General features: G+C 44.1%; 1 long non-coding RNA gene across 1 annotated transcript; it reads right to left on the bottom strand.

The window, feature by feature from the left end:
* Positions 1-516: 516 nt before the first annotated feature.
* Positions 517-6,388, bottom strand: LOC131832549 (uncharacterized). Its single transcript, XR_009354094.1, has 3 exons — positions 5,995-6,388; positions 4,879-4,984; positions 517-1,323 (listed from the first exon to the last, which is right to left on the bottom strand). It is a non-coding gene; the product is annotated as an uncharacterized LOC131832549 (long non-coding RNA).
* Positions 6,389-23,964: the final 17,576 nt, after the last annotated feature.

Raw genomic sequence — 23,964 nt, 5'->3', positions numbered from 1 at the left:
AATTTATATGTCAGAGAGCGAGCGCGCGCGCACAAACAGGGGGAACGGCAGGCAGAGGGAGAAGCAGATTCCCCGCTGAGCAGGGAACCCCATGGTGAACTTCATCCCTGCACCCTTTTCATTTATGTCAGAATGTGTGTACTTGGTTTCTGTGTTATCCCTATCAGCAAGGTGCTGATCCTCACGCTGTTTTTTTTTTTTTTTTCTAATAGGACATCACTTTTCTCTACCAGAAGTTTCTGGAAGCTTGCAGTAAAGGGAAATAAAAGTCAGGTTCGTTGGCTAATTTGCAAGGCCGAGGGATAGATACCAGGAGTCCTGCAAACTCTCAGGGTTTGTTGGCTTCTTGCCTTTGATGTATCCTAAGCAATGCTGTGCTGTCCACTGAGGACCGGAGGGAGATCCCTGTGTAGGGATTTGACCATGTTCAAAAGAAAACCATGGGCCCCAAGCAGCATTACTTGGGTCCAGGCCCCAAGTCAGTATACCAAGACTTAATACCTAACTGAGCTGTGGTTTCAATCCCCAGGAATGTGACCTTTAGCCAGCCAACATGGGAGTTTCCTGGTCCGCACTGGGAAATTTATTAATAGACCCCTCCCATTCCTCTTAGGAGGGCAATCTCGCCTAAAACAATGGATTCTTTGCTACTCATTTCCTTTTTTCCCACTCCCTCTCTACCTTTGGAAACCTTTTCTTTGAGGCAGCTCTTTGCAGCTCCCCTCTCTTCACAAGATGAGATGCCGCTTGAGTCACGAATTGATTAATGAAGCCAATTAGATCTTCAGGATTGACCCAGTGGAATTTTTGTTACTTAACGCCTAAAGACAGCACAGGCTAGGGCATCAGTTACCTCTACTCCTTCAGTTCAGCAGATATTTCTATCTATGTTCCTCTGATGGCTCCCTTACCAGCAGCAGACACCCCGTTACTCTAATCATTAACTGGAGCATTTCTCTGAATCACAGCTTTTTAACTCTCTGAGGAACTTTTTTTTTTTTTTTTAAAGGACAAGACCTCTGCATTGTTGATTATTTCCACCCCCCCTCGAAAACAGCTGATGCTTATTGACTGATGGTTGAATTAGATTGCCTCCAATTTATTAACCGACAAATACATACAAATAGCCAGAATAGGATGGCCAGTCAGTCTTTCTCTGGGGTGTCTGGGTGGCTCAGTTGTTAAGCGTCTGCCTTCAGTTCAGGCCATGATCCCGGGATCCTGGGATCGAGACCGGAGTTGAGCTCCCTGCTCGGCTGGCGGCCTGCTTCTCCCTCTCCTACTCCCTCTGCTTGTGTTCCTTCTCTCGCTGTGTGTGTGTCTCTCTCTGTCAAATAAATAAATAAAGTCTTTAAAAAAAAAATCTATGCAGCTCAATGTGCAACGTCCTAACCCAGCTTTGGAAAATGGCTCCACCATCACCATGGGGGTGGTGTGTGTGTGTGTGTGTGTGTAATGGTGAAGAGAGAGGGAGAGACAGCTGAAATTCAGATCCATCCAGATTAGGTGAGAAAGGAAGGGCTGCTTTGCTTTCTTGTCCTTGGGCTGCCTCCTTTCATCATTAGTAATTCTATCCCTCTCTTATCTGATCAGGCCAGGACACATTATCTCACTAGCAAATGAATACACTGTGGAAAAACTCCCCCAATGCAAATGAACAGGAAAAACGTGCTGATACTGAAATTAAAGGAGCTCTTTTTACCCCCCCTCCACCGCCTGTGGATGGAGAAGTTATGGATATTCTGAATTAATTCCACCTCTACTTATTCAAACTTTGTCAAGATAAACCTTTTATCTCATTGTTCTAAGGCTACAGGGAGGAGATCGTTTACATGACAGTAATTATGTTGCTATATTTAGTAGCATGCGCTGGGCCCATTTCTGGTAACTTCCCTTTATATGAAACATTGAATGGGCTTTTCAAAACTCCAAAGGTATGTGTAAGATACTATTTAAAACATGACAGCTAGAAAGCAGAGCAATTTGGGGAGATTTTTGTACACCTCATAGCTTTTGGGGAAGATCAAAAGAAGAAAAATAGCTCTAAAGTTCCTTTTTAAACAATGTGTACTATTAGAAGGAAGCTTCTGTAAGTTTTATTGGCTCTTCTCCCCACAAGCAAGCGATCATTTTCATTTTTTAGATGTTGTGTTGAGCTACCAGAAGCTTTTTTTCTTTCCTTTCCTTTTCTTTTTTTTTTTAAATCTGACATTGATTTATTTTTCTTCATCCCTTAGGTTAAACCGATGAAGAAAAGGAAGCTATTCCTTTGGTCCAAACAATTTATTTGAAACCATGACTTCAGAGAGGCCCAGGTAGTTCTTCCATTTGTTTCAAGTTGTTGGCTGGCTTTACCCTTTCTCACTTGTCTAAACACAGTGATTCCACTGCCCACAGAGCGCTGGGTAGCCTGCTGCACTGTGTCATTTAGAGAAACCACGGGGCCGTCCCTAGAGCTCCTGAAGGATTCAGTCGAGATAACAGTGCCTCACCTTTTGACTGGACCCGTTTAAGTTGTGAGGGTTACCAGTTTCCTCAAATTTTGCTTCAAGAATGGTTCCCGATTGTTCTCTTGGAAGCATATGAAGCTTTATTAACCAGAAGGTCTAGAGGGGCACCTGGGTGGCTCAGTGGGTTAAAGCCTCTGCTTTCGGCTCAGGTCATGATCCCAGGGTCCTGGGATCGAGCCCCGCATCGGGCTCTCTGCTCAGTGGGGAGCCTGCTTCCTCCTCTCTCTCTGCCTGCCTCTCTGCCTACTTGTGATCTCTGTCTGTCAAATAAATAGATAAAATCTTCGAAAAAGGTCTAGAATGCCCTGACCCTCCGCCATCTTTCCTCCCCCTGAGTGACCGATCTGTGGGGATTCTCCTCTTCTTCCTAGAGCTACGACTACATTCTCCATGTTTCATTTTTCATTGGCTTTTCCCAGGTCATTTTTGTTGCTAAGCTAAGCCTGAACTGGCAACCTCACCAATTTCCCTTTCAGAACTATCTCCTTTATGTTACTGTGTTCTTAAAAATAGATGAAAATAGGGGGCACCTGGGTGGCTTAGTTGGTTAAGAAACTGCCTTTGGCTCAGGTCATGATCCTGGCATCACAGGATGGAGTCCTGCATTCGGCTCCCTGCCTAGTGGGGAGTCTGTGTCTCCCTCTGACCCTCCCCCTTCTCATGCTCTCTCTCATTTTCTCTCTCTCAAATAAATAAATTAAATCTTTAAAAAAAAAATACATTAAAATTGGGTGCCTGGGTGGCTCAGTGGGTTGGGCCACTGCCTTCGGCTCGGGTCGTGGTCTCAGGGTCCTGGGATCGAGCCCCGCATCGGGCTCTCTGCTCAGCAGGGAGCCTGCTTCCTCCTCTCTCTCTCTGCCTGCCTCTCTGCCTGCTTGTGATCTCTGTCTGTCAAATAAATAAATAAAATCTTAAAAAAAAATTACATTAAAATGGAAAACTTCATTGAGGCTTTCAACTGATGATTTTCTGAATTTTTAATTTTTGGTGTGGGGAGAGAACCGTAGAAAAGAGGGGGGAAAACCCAAAGAATAAAAAGGCAGGGGAGCATTTCACGTATTTTATTTTTTTAAAGATTTTATTTATTTATTTGTGGGGGGAGAGAGAATACGAGTGGGGGGAGGGACAGAGGGAGAAGCCCTCTGAGTGGGGAGCCCAGGGTGGGGCACGATTCCAGGACGTGACCTGAGCCAAAGGCAGCCGCATAATGAGTGAGCCACCGAGCACCCACATTTCATGTATTTTAATGGAATTACAATATATGCTCTCTGGTAAGTTTGTCCAAGAGATGATCACGCTACGTGGCCAGTGGAGGTGGGCAGTGTGCAAAGCAGCAGAGCTCTGGAAATAAAGCGGCCTTCTACTCCTACTCTTCACAGGCATGCATCTGAAATGGGGTTTTTATGAACAGTGTGGCCCCACAGCTCTTTCGGGACCCATCTCTGGCACGCCTCTGCACCAGCTGATTCCTCTTATTCCTTATTTCCATTTTTATTTCTCCCTCTTTTTATTTCTTTTCTTATTTTTTCCTTTTTTTTTTAATTATTATTATTATTTTTTTAAATTTCCTGTGCCTTCAGTGTGCGCATGGGTCCTTAGCCCATGGTGAACTCAACTCGTAACCGTGTCATGACTCTTAAACCACATCAAGAAAAGTCACAAAAGGCTCCTCAAAGGATCAGAAAGAAATACAGCACCTATAAATACTACGCACAACTGAGTTTCTAGGACTCCTCTAATCATAACTTCAGCCTCGAAAAACGTCGGGAGAGGCCCTCTAATTGTTCAGAGCCTTTATAAGAATCCCCAGGGCAGGCTGGAGGTGGGGATTCTGTTTTTGAAAGATTCTCAGGTGACTCCTGTTCACACCGAGGTCCCCACTAAGATCCCCCCACCAAGTACTCTGGGAGGAATCAGAAGTCACAATGAAATGCCATACTCCCCGCAACTAATTCCACTGTAGGAAGAAAACTGGCTTCCGTGGGAAGCTACACGTTGTCTGCCTGCGTACAGCACACCGTTCCTGTTACCTGATGCCCGCCTCTCATCATCTTGGAGCTGTTTCACAACTTCCCATGTTTTAGGTAACTGATAGACAGGCAGATGCTTTCCTGTCTGGTAGAGGTTCAGTGGATTTCCCTTCACTCCCCTGGGGGGGGGGGGACCCAGTTTTGCCCTATTTGCATACTCATTTCAATATTCCTGGTCTGTAAGTGTGTTTCTACAGATTCTCTTCAACGGGTAAAAACATCTGTTGGGTCCCTCTTTGATTAATGAATAGAATCCCATCTTTACTTGTTTTTTACATCCGCAGAGGGTCATGATTGTGCCCTTCTTTGAAAAGGTTTTGAAACCGTTCTCCGGGCACCTGCCTGGCTCAGTCGGTGAAGCGACAGACTCGGAGTACCAGCTCAGGTCTTGCCTCCGGGTCCTGAGTTCAAGCCCTGCACTGGGCTCCATACTGGCCATGGAACCTACTTGAAAAAAATAAAAACAAAAACAAAAGCAGCTCATTCTCCCCAGCACCCTGGTCCTGTTATTTCTTTCCTCATTCTTTGCTTACTTCTGAGGCTTCTCTCTATTTATAGGAAGGGTGTTCAGGATTACTGAATTCAGCATCTGATGGACACATATTTTTCAAGGGCATGATGGGCCACAATATTTAGAGTTGGGATGACCCTGACAATCTGGGATGTACGGCCGCTCAACAATACTTCCCACAGAATGATACAGCTGGAGAAGGTCTTAGGTTCGTCTAGTCCCCTCCGTTACAGGAACTAAGCCCACCGAAGCCCGGAACCGCGGAGACTTTTTTTTTAAGATTGCACAGATTCCAAGTAGTATCAGAATGGAATTTGAACCCCAGTGTGGCTAATTCCAGACTCCCATGCCATTTTTACTACAGTAAACCTACTCTTCCTCAAGTGGGAACGAAAACACAACCCTGAAAATTACTGTGAGAGTTCAGTGAAAGTCGACACATAAAGGCGCCGTACCACTGTGCCTCACCCATAGGGACCCTCCATGAGTGAAATCCAGTGACAAAGCAAGTGGTGCCACTTCTGTGTCTTACTGGCCAACTGGTCTCCATACCTCCTACAGACACTTCTCCTGTCACTTATTTTCCGACAGTGCTTAGGGATATAATAAACACTCAATAAAATGCCATCCAGTAGAAGGGACTGTAGTAGAACTAAGAGATACATGAAGGTCTCTGATTTGGAACAAAATCTCCTTTAACTGTCGAGCCCGAAGAAGATACCAGGTTGTTTTTCATCACAAGTTGCGCTTCAATCCACCCGTGAACCGTGAATTCTAAAATAATCCAACCAGGTTCTGTAGTGAATAATCTATAATCTCGAGCAACGGTTGCAACTCAATATCCCCGACCTACTTTTTCTAGAACGTCACTTTACTTTCCTATTCACACAGGGACCGTATTATCATCCACCCTGGCCACCTCTAGGAAATGAGCTGCACTTACTTCGGTGACGGCTTCCTTCCTCAGCAGAACTTCCCACGTGGATCCTCAGTTCCCCGCCGAAGACCACGCGGGGCAACGTGAGCAAAGGCTTTTTCTAAGGCACAGATGCCCCAGAGCTCTTTAGACTGCGGGCTAACAATATTTTTATATACTCTGTTTCCACCCCCCCCACCCCCCAGCTGTTTCCTTTGCTGCCTGAGCTGTTTGGCCACGTCTGAACTGCGGCTGATGAAGCCTTTTCTGGCAGGTTGCCCGGGGAGCAGCTCTCCTGCAGATTCTGCCTCTCTCCAGGAGTTGCCTGCCTTCAGGATAATGGGCAGCATTGAAAGCTGCAAGGCGTTTGGTCGACAAGGTCAGAGTGCCTTTCATTCCTGCAATAATCAACCAGTGTAGCTCTTCCTCAGACCTGGGGAGAGAGAAGATAGAGGTCAAAAGAGCAATTACATTTCACATTGACTCCAGAAAAGGCTTGGATCACAAGACTGAAAAGAAAAACGGATTCTAGCCTCATTCTTATCCATTCCCTTTCTGGTCATCTTTGTTATTAACGCTGGCCCGAAACCATAACAAGTTTTAGCTTGATGACGTGAAAAAAGCATTTTCTGCCCGCCGACGAGATCTTTCTTGGGAGACATTTAGCACTGTCAGCATATTGCAAATGAGCGGCAGGATCTATAACCAGAGACAGTAAGCAAAGGCCATTAATTATGTTTTTAAAAAATGTTAACCCTAGCAGACTGTATAACAAGCAATTGTGCTAATTTCAATCTGTAATCAGTCCCTACATTAGCATAACTTTATTTATTTAGCATTAAGGCAACAATTGAGAGAATATAATTTAGTTGGAAATGTCAGTAATTTTCCAGTGCCAGATTGTTGTGACAAAGCTACCTCTGTTTGACCTTCCAGCTGCCAGGACTCATTACTTTAATTGCATTAATTGTACTGACCATCCCGGTGCTTAGTGTAGCGGCTGTTACTCTAACCACTGAGCAGATCAACCTGGCTGGATTCTCAGGGAAATTCAGGGCTGTTTCCTTCTAAATCTTCTTTGATTCTTCTCTGTATCTCGGGAACCCAGATGATCCACAGGTTATGCATGCTGGCACTGAGATTAAGAATTTTGAGGAAAACCCTTGGAAGAAAAAAAAGTCTGTGTTTCCTAACGGGTCCTTAATGGCTCATTGCAGACTTGATTATAAAGGAACGCCCTCCAGTTTCCTAATGACTGAGATGTGTTTAAAAAATGCTTGTGGCGGTTTGATAGTAAGCTAACAAGCCTTCATTTCTCATTTTGGAATGAAGCCTCTTTTTCAAAGTCCGTGGTCTTTGTTTTCACCCTGTTGAGTGAATACATAGTTTCTCCTGGGATTTGACACGACCCAAGCTGAAATACACAGCTACGTCCGAGTTCAAGACCTCAGGTCTTCTCAATCTAAAAAAACATATTTTTTTCCTGATGAGGAAAGCTCCACAGCACATTAAATAAATAATTTGCTACCAGGAACACTTCTGTTAGTTAAAATGAAGAATTCTTGAAATACCCATTCTTATAGATTAAACTGTGGCATCAGAAAGTCAGAAGGCATGCGTGTCATCTATTAATAACCCCAACGAAAGCAGGTATCGGCTCCTCGTGTCTTCCAGATGATCATCTAATCTCTGGTTAAACACGTCAGGCTATTTTTTTTCAGAGAACTCCATTACTTACTCCGTTCAACAGCTTGGATGGCTGAAACATTCTCTATGTAATGATACAAATTTATCTGTCTTGTTACAGCTTTGATTCACTAGGAAAGAATAGGCAGGGAATTACTGCTCTGTTCCAGGTACTGTTGTAGATCCTTGACAAGCACTGATTCCCTTCACGCTCCCAACAGTGTTTTGCCGTATGTGTTGTGATGCTCCTGTCGTTGTTAAACATACGAGGGAATGCAATTCATGGCAGAGCCTGGATTCGAATCCAGATGTTTGGGTCTGGAGCTCCTGACCCTGGACTCTAGACTGTCTCAGAATTAGATCAAATTCTTTCTCCATAGTGGAAGGGTCCACAGAATGGATAAAGCAGCTCTCCCGCTGTGTCCATGACTGTGACCGTGGCTAGCTGTCTCTGGCTCCTCATGTGACACAGTTTCCATCGAGCAATGATTCTCCTGAAAGTGAGGCACCCAGATCCCAATAAAGACTTAACACTCACAGCTAAGTTTGACTTATCTGCAAGTTCTTAGCCCATATGTCATGTCCTGCGGGATGTTTTCTTGATCCCTGGTCTACCTTAGGAAGCCTTATGGTAAGCTCTGGTGGGACTGCAAGGCTTTGTTTATTAGCATGAACTCCCTGCTGTTCAACAATTAAGGAACCCAGATACCCAGTCTTTAATAGGGAAGGGAGACGTGGTGGGATTCTATTTCAACCGTTTTACCTTTCATTAGACAATCCCACACAAAGCGTGAAGAAATTGACAAAACTCTGGATTCTTTTAGGTTCGTGCTGCATATTCCAGATACGTGGTCTCCTCAGGAACAGGTACGGCCCTGTCAGTTTTCCTTCCCCCGGTTCATCTACGGCTCCTTACGGCATGTGGAACCGTTGCGTGGCCTCTCAGGTAATAAACCCTTTGGACCTAGACTTTCTCTTCCTCATTGGCTTCTTCATATCTAGCTATTTTCCTGAACATCACCTGCGACTCTGGCCAACCTGGCTTCTCAGTGGGTCTTAAACATACCCCAGCCTTCGGTCTCCACGGCCAGGCTCATGTGGTTGCGCTCTGCCTACATTCTCCACGCCCGTGTCTGCTTTCTGCTTCCATAAAAGATCCGTGAAATACTTTCCTTTTCAATGCTCACCTCAACAGCACCTCCACATCTTTTCTAGAGCCTTTGCAATGTCCTGTTCCATCAATTCTATCTTCCCAGCCTTTCTCCTCACCTCTGTTCACTGCCCCTTGTACCTCCTCTTCATCCCCTAGGGCCTGGGCCCTTGGGGGAGCAACCCAACATCTGGCTGGCTCATTTCCATGGTCCTGGGCACACTGCTGCATTCCCCTCTGGAAACTCATTCGGGGCTCGCCGCCCGTGTTTATCCCTGCCTGTTCTCATTCCTCAGGCACATCTGCCAGGCATCTTTACATTTGTAGTCTGCAGTCATCCTTCTGGCGGAGAAGATAGAGCAAAGAAAGAGCTGAATAATTCCATTTGTTCTTTGTCTTGTTGACAAACGTCGCAAAAGCAACAATGTGACTAACACTTCCTTGTTCTTCTTGCTCCTTACATATTGGTCAGAGTCATTTTTTTTTTTAATCATTCTTTTATTTCCCAGCCAAATTGAGGTGTTTTTTTTTTTTTTTTTTTACTTTATTCTTTATGATACCATTCTTCCAGGTGTGTGTGTGGTTACATCACTTTTGTTCTTGGCTAGAAGTTCTTTTGATCTTTCAAGCAGGCTTTCTAAAATCGGAGCTCAAAGGAGAGTTCTCTAAGCAACCATATTGATTTCTTTAGTTTCTCTCCCATATTTGGCTAATTTTTATTATACAGATAGAATTTCATTTTCTATTCTGTCTGGACCTATCTATACCTCTTGAAAACCCTCTGGCCATGAGACCAAACCTATATATATATTTTTACACTTTTTGAAATCTGCTTTTCCATAGTCTTTGATGCATGTCAGATACTGATTGGTATTCCTGTTTTTTGCTCATTTGAATTCCAAAATGATTTCATTACCTCCTGAGGTTTTCAGCATGTTGTTCTTTTTTATTTTATTTTATTTTTTTTAAGATTTTATTTATTTATTTGACATACAGAGATCACAAGTAGGCAGAGAGGCAGGCAGAGAGAGAGGAGGAAGCAGGCTCCCTGCTGAGCGGAGAGCCTGATATGAGGCTCAATCCCAGGACCCTGGGATCATGACCTGAGCCAAAGGCAGAGGCTTTAACCCACTGAACCACCCAGGCACCCCTCTTTTTTATTTTTTAAAGTAAGTTCCATACCCAGCATAGAGCTCAAAGTGGGGCTTGAACTCATGACCATGAGATCAAGAACTGAGCCCAAGTCAAGTGTTGGATGCTTAACTGACTGAGCCACCCAGGTACACCGGCACTTTTTTGTTCTAAACCTGCCCTTTCTTGAAAATCAGAATCAAGTTTAGAGAACTGTGCCTTCCACATCAAGCTGACAACCTACGTCCTTTTAACTGCTGGGTTGAGGACCTCTGTTCTTAGAGAAGGGAGGGGCTCTGGACTCCCAAGTTGCCTAATATGATGGGTGGTCCTACCAAGCTTTGGCTCTTGTGCACTGGCACTGGCTATGAATGCTGATAGAGCAGGAGTGGTGGCAGCCTTGCGAGAGGTACCCGGCCTTCTTTACTGGAGGGAAGGTTACCAGGTCAACAGCTTGCCAAAGGCATTGACTGCCATTGCTCTTTGCCTGGAAGGGTTCCTATGCAGGTATGGAGTGGAGGGGTAATGTAGAGGTGGTAAGGGAACTACCATGGTAGAAATGGAAAATGAAGAAGCACAGAGGGGTTGGGAGGGGCGGTTAGTAAAATTCACTGAGATGTTCTTGTGTACCAGGCACTGTGGGAGGCAGTGCTATGTGCCAATTGCTTATTCCTCTCCAGGCCATGTTAATACATGTGGCAACAGTGCATTAGCCAAGTTGCTTGACTTCTCTAAGCCACAGAGCCAGGGAACACAGAAGCCAAGAATTAAACTTAACGTTGACGATGAGAAGTTAATGAAACAACACCAAACCAGGAACTCGTATTTCATTACAATGTGGCCATCTCAGTTATACACACTACAAGAATAATGACCTTACAAGGATGCATACATGCAAGTCAAGGCCTAGTACAACCAACTTCAAGAGACTACCTATTCCATTGCACATTATTAATAATTTTTACGTACGCCACTAGAATTTTATCGTATCTTATTTCTGACACGTAGAGCTGTTATTTCAATATTTTCGCCAGGCAGCGTTTTCCATTTGTTTGGTTCTGTTTTGTTTTAGTTTAAAATTCTATCGGTGACATTTCTTGGTCAGATGAAGAGAAAATGAAGCAACACCAAAGTGATAGGTCACATAATTTGTGACCCTAAAAGGAACTAGTCTTCTTGGTACATTACTGTCAGCTAAACATATAAATGTTCTTTGAAAAGTCTGCTTCTAGATGTTAATGGAGGTATTGATTTTCAACTCTGTCTTTTTTTTTTTTTCTTTATAACATCTATTTACCATGCTACCTCCTCATCTCCATTCTGAGCTCTGCTCTCTTGAGTGTCAGTGTCAGAGCCAAGTGCCAAAGTCAAGGTGACTAAGCAGGTGTCAAGCCAGTTGCGGAGACAGAGAGAAGACTAACTAATGGCCCTGGTCTTCCAAGTCAATGGACCCTGTCTCTCCTAATTTCATTATCAATTCACCACAGGAACCTGACAGAGTCAGTATGTTAAGTCAAATTCAAAGGCTCAAAAATGAGAAGAGGAAAAAAAAAATCCAATTTCAGAGTCGGGTAATAACATCATAATTCAGAGAAAATCTTTATTATTGATTTATAGCTGCGCACTCTTGTCCAAAGGTTTCCTCTTTAAATTAAGAATGCTAATGATTTCCCATGCTGAAATTAATCCAAAAGCGGCACACGTTTTTAAAAAAGGCACTAATTGTTGTACTTCAACCAGGAAGTGCCAGTGCCTTGTCTGCTCCTTTCAGTGTCTATGTGATGACGCGCCCTGGCCTTCTTGAGAATCACACACTTCCTTGGGAGGCTTTCTTGTGTGTGCCAAGAGGCCATAAATTTGAGATGGTATATCCTGTTTGTTGAGGCTCCTGTGCATGAGACCAATTGCTCTCTGATAAACAGATCTGTTTGGGACAAAAGTTCCTGCCTCAGTAGTCTGGAGACTTCATTGTTCTGGCGGCAGAGGAGACACCGTCCTCGAGTACAGATAAGTCAGGCAGCCTGGGGTCTGTGCAAGGCACCACGTCACTTCCAGAGGAAGCCCAAGACAGCCGGGAGAGCTCCACTGACTGAACACAGATTGAAAACCAGGAAAAGGGAAACAGTTATTGGTGGGGAAGGGGAGGAAGCGATATTAAGAGGAAACAGACAAAGGCAGATAGAACCACGCGGCTACTGAAATGTGTATTTGCCCTGTGCAAATATATGTATTTTTGTAAGCCGTGTTAAATTATTTTGAAAAGAATGTGGGGTTAAGTTACTTTATTAGGGAAAAAAACAAAAGACAACAACAGAGGTTCAGGAACTTTCTTAATGTTCCTTAAAAGACAAACGAAAGAGCAGCCTATATTCCTAGTTAATGATCTGCCTGTGTTTGGCAAATCAATTGAATCAAAATATTGACTCGAGTCCTTGGCAGCTACCTCAGAATTAGCCTTTAAGTTACTTTTACAATTTTGATTGGTATGTGCATTGAAGAGACTGATTGATCGATTGATTGATTCAGTTGTGGTTTCTTTTTTTTTTTTTTTTAGATTTTTTATTTGTTTATTTGACAGAGAGAGATCACAAGTAGGCAGAGAGGCAGGCAGAAAGAGAGAGAGAGGAGGAAGCAGGCTCTCTGCTGAGCAGAGAGCCCGATGCGGGACTCGATCTCAGGACCCTGAGATCATGACCTGAGCCAAAGGCAGAGGCTTTAACCCACTGAGCCACCCAGGCACCCCTGGAATTACTATTAAATAATACAGTATAACGAATTTGCAGGATAGTTACAAGGATTAAATAGAGTAACATAAAAATTCAACATATATCTGAATCGCCGTAGAAATTCAACATGTTAATTTTCTGCTCCCTCCTTTGAATGAAAGGAAAAAAAAATTCTTTCATTTTTAAAGTTGTGTAGAATCCTCAACAACTTTCATTTAATAAAAAATAAGTATTTTGCAAAACCTGATCTGTTCTTAAGAATGATCGTACGTGGGGACACCTGGGTGGCTTAGTTGATTAAGCAGCTGCCTTCTGCTTAGGTAATGATCCTAGCATCCTGGGGTTGAGTCCCGCATCAGGCTTCTTGCTCAGCGGGGAGTCTGCTTCTCCCTCTGCCTGCTACTCCCCCTGCTTGTGCTCTCTCTGACAAATAAATAAATAAATAAAATCTTAAAAAAAAAAAAAAGAATTGTATCTGGCGTATTTAGACATTCAAGTCCTAGGTAGATGGATAGGAACAGAAAAAAAAATATGAAACAGAAAATTTGGCTTCCTTGTTGTCAGTAATTCATGGGGAAAGTAGCCTTAGGAAAATGGTGGTCTCCTTTCTTCTACCTTCTCTTATCAGTTCCTGGAACTAATCTGGATCTTTTGTCCTTTGTGGGTGAACATCCAGGCCCTAGGTGCAGACTAGCTTTAAGGGAGCTGTGGGAAATTCAGCACTAATGGTTTCAATCAATGTTTCCCCAGACCCACTCACTCACTCTACTGCATACACATCACCGTAGATGGTATGCCTAGAGATCTGCCAGGCAATTTACATGCAGGTTAAAAAATATCGGCATACAACACCGGTGAGAGAGTGTGCTTGCTCTTTCCACAAGTGGTCTGGCCCATTCTTGTGAAAATGACCATTTGGAGATACTGAATTTCCTCTGTGGGTGTTTTCCATTGGACCATAACTACCCACAGAAGAGGAACAAAGTATGTCCCTTTCCAAAACCAGTGTCTACTGTTTTAATGACTTCTAAATACATCTTTCTCCACCGAACTTCTGATCTCTTTCAATTGCTAGTGAGAAGGACTTTAAAATATCCAGTTAGTGATTCCTGCTTTTTTGGGTTGTTCAAAGAAGAGCAGTGCCTCAGATCAAGTTAGAAGAGACTCTGGAAAGAACACCCACAATGAGATCACGTCCCTCTGGTCTCTGTGTGGCACTGAGACACACGTGTCCATGGGCCAGTGGGAACAGCACGGAGCTGATTCTGCCTACAAGCGATTCCTCTGCTTACTCTTTCAAAAGTAGCTGGACAGGTTTCCATGGAACTTCCCTGTTCTCTGCCTGCCAACAAAGCCCTCTGGTCATCTACATTTTTTTCATTTCAAGAAATGGGCTGTATTTGACATTTTGTGGTCTATGCAGAAACCAGAAAGGAAATGAGTCCAAGAATTGGAGTCAGGCCTGAGCACTGACCGAACAAAGCCGTATATACCCTCCCCTGTGTCTCTGGGGAAGTAAAAAAAAAAAGAGAGAGTTCTAAATGTTTTTGGCCTCTAGAGTATCCAAGGCAAAGCCTGGATATAGATGAAAAAATGAGTATAGATGAATAGTTTTCAGCTCTGGATACACGTTATAAACACTGGAGACAGGGTACCTGGCTGGATAAGCCAGTTAAACATCTGCCTTTGGCTCAGGTCACGATCCTGGGGTCCTCAGTCAAGTCCCGCATTGGGCTCACATTGGGCTCTCTGCCCAGCGGGGAGCCTCCTTCTCCTTCTGCCTGCCTCTCCCCCTGCTTGGGCTCTCTTTGTCAAATACATAAATAAAATCTTTTTTTTTTTTTAACCCACAAAACAAAACCGTGGAGACATTAAAAAAAAAAAAAAGGTAAGAGATGTCTAGGAAGAAGAAGAGAATAATGTGCACATGACACCCACCCCCCCCCGCAAAAAAAAGAGCTGACACCATGCAAAAAAATTTACAGTGAAATAATGGTTTGTCCCACCCTGGCCTTCAGTTTCCCAGGCTCCAATTCCCTTTCATCTAGGATCAGAAAATATGTAGACATCCAGCCATCATCTCATAGCTACTGAATCTGTATCTTTGGCAGGTGATCCCAAGGGATCCTACTGCTCAGTGAGGCTAAGAACCCCTGATCTGGACGAGGGGACCAAACTCCCAGGACCCCAAGACTGTATGATGCACAGAGGACATAGAAGAATTAGAAATACCTTACTGTATGCACTTGTGAGGAGGGGGGTGCGGTTTGTACTACGTGTTTAAGAGACAGTATAATATAGTTAAAATGAAACAAAACAACCATAACGCAAATGTACTACCTGGTACTTAAGAAAAATGTCGAGATCTGACTTCGCCAGTAATTCCATGTGACATTGTCACCTTCCTCCCCAGCCCCAGCTCCAGCAGGAAGAACTGACCCTCAGAGATTTGTAAATTTTACTTCTCAACTCTTTTGTAGTATAAAAGGCTGGTGGCCTACCCTGGACCCCTCTATACTTTCTTCTTCCCAGTAAATTCCAGGTTTAGTCAAGTATCTGAGCTGCCTGACACAGTCCAAATTCTTCAAGGGATGTTGACCACCTCCCCATCCTCCACGCCTGAGCACAGGGGAGAGCCCCACCGGAAGAGGGACAAGTCCTTCCCTCTTCAGAAATGAGTATGTGACCCCAATCCAGTTAATATAAAGGGAAGACAGATTTTCTGGGAGGTGTGGCAACTGGGAAAAGCCTGGTTCCCTCTCCCACTAAATGCGACCATGCGCACAGCTACAGCTGGGCTGTGGCCGCCCCGTGGTTCACGCGCAGGGAGCCTGGGCGCTGAGCACACGCCCGCGTCTTGCTCAGAAGACTAAAATAACTGTGCCAATACTGTGCCCTCACTGCATCTGGACTTCCTGAGACAGGAACCAGTAAATCCGCTGTTTCCACAATATTAAGCTGAGTTCTCTTGTCACCTGGATCTGATGTCTTCCCAAGCCGTCCAGCTTCTCGAAGGCTGGATCTCTCCCTGGAGGCTCCAAGTTGCTCCCTCCTCTCCAGGCGTGCTCTCTTGGAGGGAGGGGCAAGGGCTTGATCTTTTTTTTCTGTCTCCTTCAGCTCTATGGCCCCCAGACAATGGAGTGACTACTGATTGGCCATTTGTATCATTTCTTCTCTGCTGACTCCTGCCCATCACAAATTAGTGTTGGGGAACATGGAAGGTGTTATGTATACACACATATATATGTATATATAGACATACATACACACGTATGGCTCATTCTTGTTCACAGTAAGGGGATGCTTTACCCAGCAACAAGGGCAGAGGGAGCTTACATTCAGATGGCCCCCCCAACTTCGGAAATCTAGGGGTGCCTGTAAGAGATATTACCAATGTCCCCTCTACCTTTTACTAAGAAAAGGACCATCTGAATCTTAATGTTAAGTGAATAAGAAAAAGAATGTTTGTTTGTTTGTTTAAAGATTATTTATTTGTTTGTCAGAGAGAGAGAGAGAGAACGCTAGACACAAGCTGGGAGAGTAGGAGAGGGAGAAGCAGGCTTCCCACAGAGCAGGGGACCCGATGCAGGGCTCAGTCCCAGGATGCTGGGATCATGACCTGAGGCAAAGGCAGATGCCTGAGCTACCCAGGCACCCCTGTTTGTTTGTTTTTTAAGATTTTATTTATTTTTTTGAGGGAGAGACAGCTATCATTAGCAGGGGGTTGAGGCAGAAGGAGAAGCAGGCTCCCCGCTGAGCAGAGAGCCCGATGAGGAACTGAATCCCAGGACCCTGAGATCATGACCTGAGCCGAAGGCAGATGCTTAACCGACTGAGCCGCCCAGGCATCCAAGAAAAAGATTGTTTTGTATGGAAGTGAAAGTTCTTTGTTCTTTATCTTGGGGAAGTGATTTTATAGGAACTCAGGGAAGAAGGGGAAAGAAGGAAGGAAATCTTTTTTTTTTTTTTTTTTTTAACTCATCTTATGTCCCAGGGTGCTTTCATATATAACTTCAGTCATCTCTTATGACAGGCCTGCGAGGTAGGGTATTTTTATCTCCAGTTTACATGTGGGTCAAGTGAGGCTTACAGAAGTAATTCTCATGACCACTTAAAGTGAATGTCAAAGCCACACCAAGGGCTGCAGGACTCCAAAGCCATATATTTCCTGTACCTTAAATATTTTTATCCTTTTATCTACCCCCCTGGAAAGGTTCTGGGACTTCTACAATCCCCTCAGATAGTTTCTGTGCTGAGCGAGTAGCTGGCGTCATGCGGCAGCCTTCTGGGGTCCTGATGTTTGGCCACCAGTCTCTGGGTAGTGGGTGCCCTTTGTCAGACCCCCTCAGAAGCCAGCAGGATGTTGGGCTGCTCCTTTCCCAGGTGACTGCAGTAAACTCAAGGTCACTGAATAAATGGCTGCTAATGAGGCCGTGCTCCTGTCACAGATTCCCTGACTTGATTCCTCTACAACACTTCTGCGGTCTGGTCTTGTCTGTGGTCACCGCATGGGAAATTATAGCCTGGCTATAGTCACCAACCTGGTCTTGTAGATGACTGCGGTTTATTGAATTATTCACAAATAGCTACCAACCTGTGTCTAGGCTGCACATTTTCTGCCATCTCTGAAGTCGCCCGTCCCAGCTCTTGGCGAAAACTGCCGCCGTGCCCGGAGCTGTCACATTCCAAGCGTTCTCTGAACAGGTCAGGCTTCGAGGTTGAGGAATCACCTTGAGCAGAAGGGGGCTGCTCCTCTTCCAGGGGGATCCCTATCATGACGTGAGAGCAGTGTAAGGAAATGGATAGAGAACAGAGGGAGGAAGATTGGGACAGGCTGAACGGAGACAACTGTTGCTATGATTGTTACCAATTCTGTCCACAGGGACGTGGCTCTAGTTGAGCGATGTCAATATCAACTACGAAACTATAGCCATGAAACTATGACGAGACTCAGACACTTTGAGTCACGTTCCCTGCCATCACGTACAGTTGCTACACAGAGACTCAAACCTGGTCGGCACTAGACCCTCCACATGTGTTATCTCATGTCACCTCAACTTCGTTCTCAGGAGGTGGGTGCTGTCCTCTCATAGTTCTTCTGGAGGCCCCTAGTCCAAACTCAAAGTGTCGGCAGGTGTCATGGTCCCTTCAGAGGCTCTTAGGGAGGATCCTTCCCTGCCTCTTCCCACTTCTCGTGGCTCCTGGTGTTCCTTGGCTGGTGACAGCATCTCTCCAGCCTCCCCCTCCATCTGCTTCCTTGTGTGTCTGTGTCCCTGGAAGGACACTCACTGCAGTTAGGAATCACCTCCCCCCCCCCCCCCATCCAGTACAATCTCATCAGGATCCTCACCCTAATTCTAGCTGCAAAAAACGTATTTCCAAGTAAGACTGTATCCTGAGGTTCTGGATGGACGTGGGTTTCTGAGGGATGCGGCTCAAGCCACCAGAGCAGATCCAGAAATGGTGTGCTTAAGATCACATGACTCTGGGGGTCACATGACTCCGGGGGCTAAAGATCTAACTACAAACTACATTTTTTTTTTAAAGATTTTATTTATTTATTTGACAAACAGAGATCACAAGTAGGCAGAGAGGCAGGCAGAGAAAGAGAGGGGGAAGCAGGCTCTCTGCTGAGCAGAGAGCCCCATGCGGGATTCGATCCCAGGACCCTGAGATCATGACCTGAGCCGAAGGCAGCAGCTTAACCCACTGAGCCACCCAGGCGCCCCAAACTACGTTTTTTTGATAGTAAGTCTTGTTTATAAGAACTTCAGAGACCAGCCTCGGGGGTTCCCAAAGCTCAGTGGTGGGCTTTGCACGGGGCTCTTGGGTTTGTAAGAGCAGGTAGAAAGGAAAGCTAGGACAAGACTGGATGACAAGGTGGCTCTGCCTGAGGTCACACACCTAATAGATGCAGTCATGTAGAAATGCTAAGAGCCATGTGGGCATTTTTGGTGGAACAGCTCGAGCAGAGACATGTCTTCAAAAGCTCTGGCAGGAAGGGTTAATGCATTAAGAGCATGTCACGTGGGACGCCAGAGGGTAGGAAGATGGAATGAATGGCAAAGATGACAATGACGAGATACTGTGATGACAGCTTAATGATGGGACAATGTAAGAGAGAGGCTCCCAGGGGTTTACAGGCTTACGAAATACATATAAGAGCAGGAGATTTTAAGTGGGCTAATGAAAATGACATTCTTGGGCATTTAGAGGGAGCAAAATATCAATAACAATTAGAAATGTACTTTTTAGGCTGTGCTTCCTTCATTGAGATATGTCTGTAAGACTGGTCAAAGTTTTGGTCATGCCCTGATCAGTATTACACCCAGATGACACAGACCTTCGTGGAAAATTCCGGCCATTCTGTTGGAAGTTTTCTGTCTTCTTTCCAAGTATTCCCCAAATCTCGGGAAGAAAAGGCATGGTTCAAATCTTAGGAGGTGAAGGGATCAAGGAAAGATCTAGAGTAGGCAAAAGGGAGGGCATCCCACCAATCTAGCTAATGAAAAGGAAGGACCAGAAATCTGATAACATGAAAATCAGATTTACAATGGCGAATTAAGTCTAAAATTCAAAAGCAGTCTTTAGACTTCTTAGGAAACATGTTTGTCTTTGACTTCCTTATAAACTTCCTTCTGCCTGAGAAGTCACAGCACTGACACGACACACTGGGCAAGCCCTACGTTGGGGGCCCCCCATTGCTAAGCAAGTTAGTGAAATCTAAGAAAAGGAATGTGCTGTGGTGTCGCCCCAATCAGAAAAAGAAGAGAACTCCTTGTTGAAGGTTTGCAACCCATCAAATTAAGTTCACCATCTTCCTTAGCTAGATTCCTTAGGTCATCTGGTAACCTACCTAAGAAGTCCCAAGGAAGTCCCAGATTGTACATGTAAGCCATAAGGACGCTTTCTCCAAAAGCCCGTTAGAGACCTCAGAACCGTCCGTCTTTCGTTAATACGCTTCTTTCGAGAGAGGAATGTAAGGGCGTTGGGCACAAGTTTGCTTGCCTGGCGAAAAGGGAAAATGAGTTCTTTCTCAAGACTGTGTGTCACTGCAGCTATGGAGAGAGTGACTATCGCGGGCAGGTCTCTAAGCAGCAAAGCGAATGAGAATTTATTTTGTCCCTTCTGCATTTTGTATTACAGCCCAGCCATTGGCCGGAGACTTGAGTCTTGAGACATTCTTTGTGTTTTGAGAACGGTGCTGAATTGTTTCCCTTGCAACCGATTTAACAACTGAAAAATGGAGGTGTTTTTTTTTTTTCTTCTCATTTTCAGACATAATCTTGGATGTTTAAAAGAAAGATAAACAAGGTGTCAGGAACACTTACAAAAGAACCCTAGCACAGAGAGGCAAAGGGAAGCAGGGAACAGAACGGATGGATCCTGTCATGGACGGTGGCCCCGGCCGGAGTGGCCGGTCCCCGATGCTGAGTTCTGTCCTCTGGGGTGATTGAGGCTGTCCTCCTTCCCAATCGCCCCGACAAGGTAGAAGTGCAGAGGAAGCTCCCCTCCTCTTCTTCTCTGCCCCATGGGGTAAGTCATAAAGTCCTCGGTACCGAGTCCTGTACTTGCAGAGAGGTTGAGAGTCTGAGTGTGAGAGTCAGTGCTTAGCTTCCCAGATTACCCTGTTCCCTGGGAGGCATTGTCCAAGCCTACCAGAATCGGTATGAATGCCCCGAATCCGCCTGCAATCCGTATCCACAGATGCTTTCCCTTGGCACAGACAACGAGCATCTAGGCTGAAATGTCACCACTTAATAATTCAGACCATTCAGACTCTCCCTCCCTTCTGCTGGAAGTTGGTCCTTTGGCATCACTGCTGCTGTACTGACTTCCACGCTCCTGTGACATTATATTCAGGCTGGAAGCACTTTCATTTCCCAAGATGTACTAACTGTAGTTTTCATAAACTGGGCCATATGTTGGAATCTGTCCCTATACCTACAGTTAGTTCCATTTATGTATACAAATTGGCAAATGATTTCTTTCAAAGAAATTATGAATGGGGATTCTCTAACATTCCCCTGAATATTTTAACTGTGAAATCCCTATGTCTTTTATCGTCTGTGCTGTAGCACACCACACAGCATTGTATGAGACAATGCCTGTCTCTGACTGTAGATAACCTTCCTTTTTCTTTAAATCACCCGACTCACATCTCTAAAATACGGGGAATCTGAGGGAGAGGTGTCTGGATAGCCTTTGTTTTATCCTCTCAACTTTTGTGTGACTCTGAAATTATATTAACATGAAATGTTAAAAAAAAAAAAAAAATCTGAACCATACCCAAACTTGCTTGATACACTCTTTTCTTTTTTCTTTCTTTTCTTTTCTTTCTTTCTTTCTTTCTTTTTTTTGATACACTCTTTTCAGATAAGCTGTATCTTCTGTTTTATCTCCAAAATCAGTAACCGGAAGTAAATCCAACCTTCTCTCTACAGAAAACATTGAGATGAAAGGTCCTACCCTACTACCTACAGAAACATAAAGTAGCAGCTATGTTTGTTGTGTAACTAACAAGGTCACAGGCTGTTCAGCGGCTGGAGCAAACTCGATTAAGACCGTGATAATCTTTTGAAAGATTGCAATTTATCTCCATTTGAAGGGCATTATCTTAGTTCTTCAGCTATCACAGGGAGCAAGGTTAACAAATATTCAGTGATGAATTTTTGAAAGCTGGAGTCAGATCTTGTTCTCTTCCCTTCTAGAGGGCTGTCAAAAGGCAGTGGGAATAAAAATTGTCAAATTTGTACACAGACTTACTTAATGGCTGTTATCTGAGAAAGTGGTTTATGATTCATACAGTCACCACCTTTACTTAAGCAATTTCTCGTTTGCTTTAGATGGAAGACAATCTGTTCCCATTGCTCACGTGGGAGAGATTACCACAAAAGGCTCTTGTTTACTTGAAATAAGAAGCTATGAGACACAAAATCCACCCAGAGGGGATCTGCGCTTTCAAAATAGTCTCATACCTCTGCCAAGGGTCAGCATTCTTCACTTTCTTCTTAACTAAGCGGATTTGATTTACATGTGGGCTTTTGGGTCTATAAATAGTCTTGACTATTTCAAGGGGGGTTTGATACTCATTTTTAAGGAGGAAGGAAGTGGAAGGACAGAGTGTGTCCTGTGTGCTAGGAGTTCTGCTTAGTAAACAAGTTACCCTCATTGAATTTTCCTGACCACCACGGAAGACACTCGTGTGTTACACCCTGTACAGATGAGCGCCTCTGAGTGTGGAAAGATGAAGAAGCAGGCACCACCAGTTCACACAGTGAGTCACTGGGAAGTGAACTGGGAAAAGATTTGCCCCCAAAGTTGTATCTTTCCATTACTATCTGGGCCGGCAACTCTTTGTCAAAAGTTTTTGCATAATTTTTCCTGGTTATCTGCCCAAGTGACTGATTTTTTTTTTTTTTTTCCACTTGATGTTGGGACCAGGTATTTTGAGGTAGAGTAGGTCTGTGAGGTAGGTACACATGGGACAGACCTGGAAAATCTCAACAATATGTACTAACGTATTTCTTTTTAGGGAGGGGAAGAGGGAATGGGCCAAGCGAAGGGGAGGAGAACCTAATAGACCATTCCCTGTGTCTCATATATTAAGATTCCCAGATCCTGCAGCTTTCTAATATAATTGTAGGAAACTTAACTTCTTGCCACTGTTACATGGAAGGCGCTAACCAGGGAACTGGGATAACAGAGAAACACACGAGAGAAAACCAACTCAGCTTTCTGCAAAAACATCTTGCATGCCTGGGCTTTGTTTTTCCATTTTGGGGGCAGTTTTCCGTATTTCAGGTCCACAGAACCGTCCCCCATGATTAGGTCAAATCCTCTCAGCATAGGAAAGACGCCAAGAACACCCCGCTTTATTGATAGCCTGGTTATAATTATAATAATGAAGCATGGCCCCATGGGTTTAAAAAAATAGAGCATATTTAGAGACTGACTTTGAACAAAGTTAATGCTTCTACCTGCAAAATATTAAATGCAAATCATATTTTTGCTACCTGTAAGATAACTGCAGGATTAAAGATATTTGCATTCATAGTCACTGCTTAAAGTCGTGTGATGAAAGGAGTCACAGACCCCTGAATGCGTTTGTCAAAATTCATCAAATGTACATCAGTGTATATAAAAGAATGATTTTTATTTTTTTATTTTTATTTTTTTAAAAGAATGATTTTTAAAATATAAACATCTTATCTCAATAAACCCAACTTAAAAAAAGGTTACCATTTTCTCAGTAGATTCCTATGAGTATATAACCTTATTTGAAGACATTGCTAAAAGCTATGCCCAAGAATGTTATGCCCAGTCAGGGTTTGATTGTCTCCCCAGGGAGCGGTGCCTTGGATTAACTTAGAAGAGTTTGTGGAAAGAACAACCACAATGAGATCACCTCCCTCCGGTCTCTGTGTGTCACTGAGACACACGTGTCCATGGGCCAGTGGGAACAGCACAGAGCTGATTCTACTGGGTTTCAGGATAGAAACCCAGTGCCTAGTGGAGTATCAGGCACATGGCTAGGGAATATTTGTACCTGTTGATGGGCACCATGAAGATTCCCTGCGGTCCCCTAGAGCACACCCCCAGGTGACCCTGTTAGCTCTATGTCATTCTTATACCAAAGCCACCCAAAATTGTAGCTCCTTTTCAGGGTCCTAAAGATCTTTACAGATATAGGTGGCACTGCCCATGTACTGGTTTGTTCCAGGGTGTGATCTAGATGGAATCTTCTGGGCATTTTAGATCCTTGTTCATCCAGACAGCTATCACAGAGATGCTCTAGAAGCTCATCTCTTTGATGGTAAAGAATGTGGACATACCTTTCACCAAACCTCAAAGCATTTATACCTTGAACATAGCTTGGAAAAAACGAGAAGCAAAGCTGATCGACCTGGAAAAGCATATTTGTTCTATCATTTAGTCCCTCTGCTTTGATAGTGATGGATAATTACTTTGGGGATTCATTTTGCTTTACTCGCAGAGAGAAAATTTGAGAGTTCATTATTGTTCACATTAAACTCAGGTCTCGAAAAAAGAAAGCCTTACAATCCCTAAACATGGTATATGTATAAATCTCCTTGAGGAGAGAAGTATTTACAGTGAGTTCTTCCTAGTTATGAATTTTATTATATGAAATTCATTTGAGGAAAGAGCTGCACTGAAGCAACACAATATCACAAACATTGTGGATGTCTTTAGCTATTTATATTTCCAGTATGTAGATGTAACAATATTACAAGAAAATCCTTGCACGGTAAAAAAAAATACATCTAGGTTAAGCTGTATCAT

This window comes from Mustela lutreola, chromosome 5, assembly GCF_030435805.1.
Source record: "Mustela lutreola isolate mMusLut2 chromosome 5, mMusLut2.pri, whole genome shotgun sequence".
Lineage (NCBI taxonomy): Eukaryota > Metazoa > Chordata > Mammalia > Carnivora > Mustelidae > Mustela > Mustela lutreola.
Note: the sequence above shows the minus strand (reverse complement) of the source record. Positions and strands in the feature narration are given on the sequence as shown.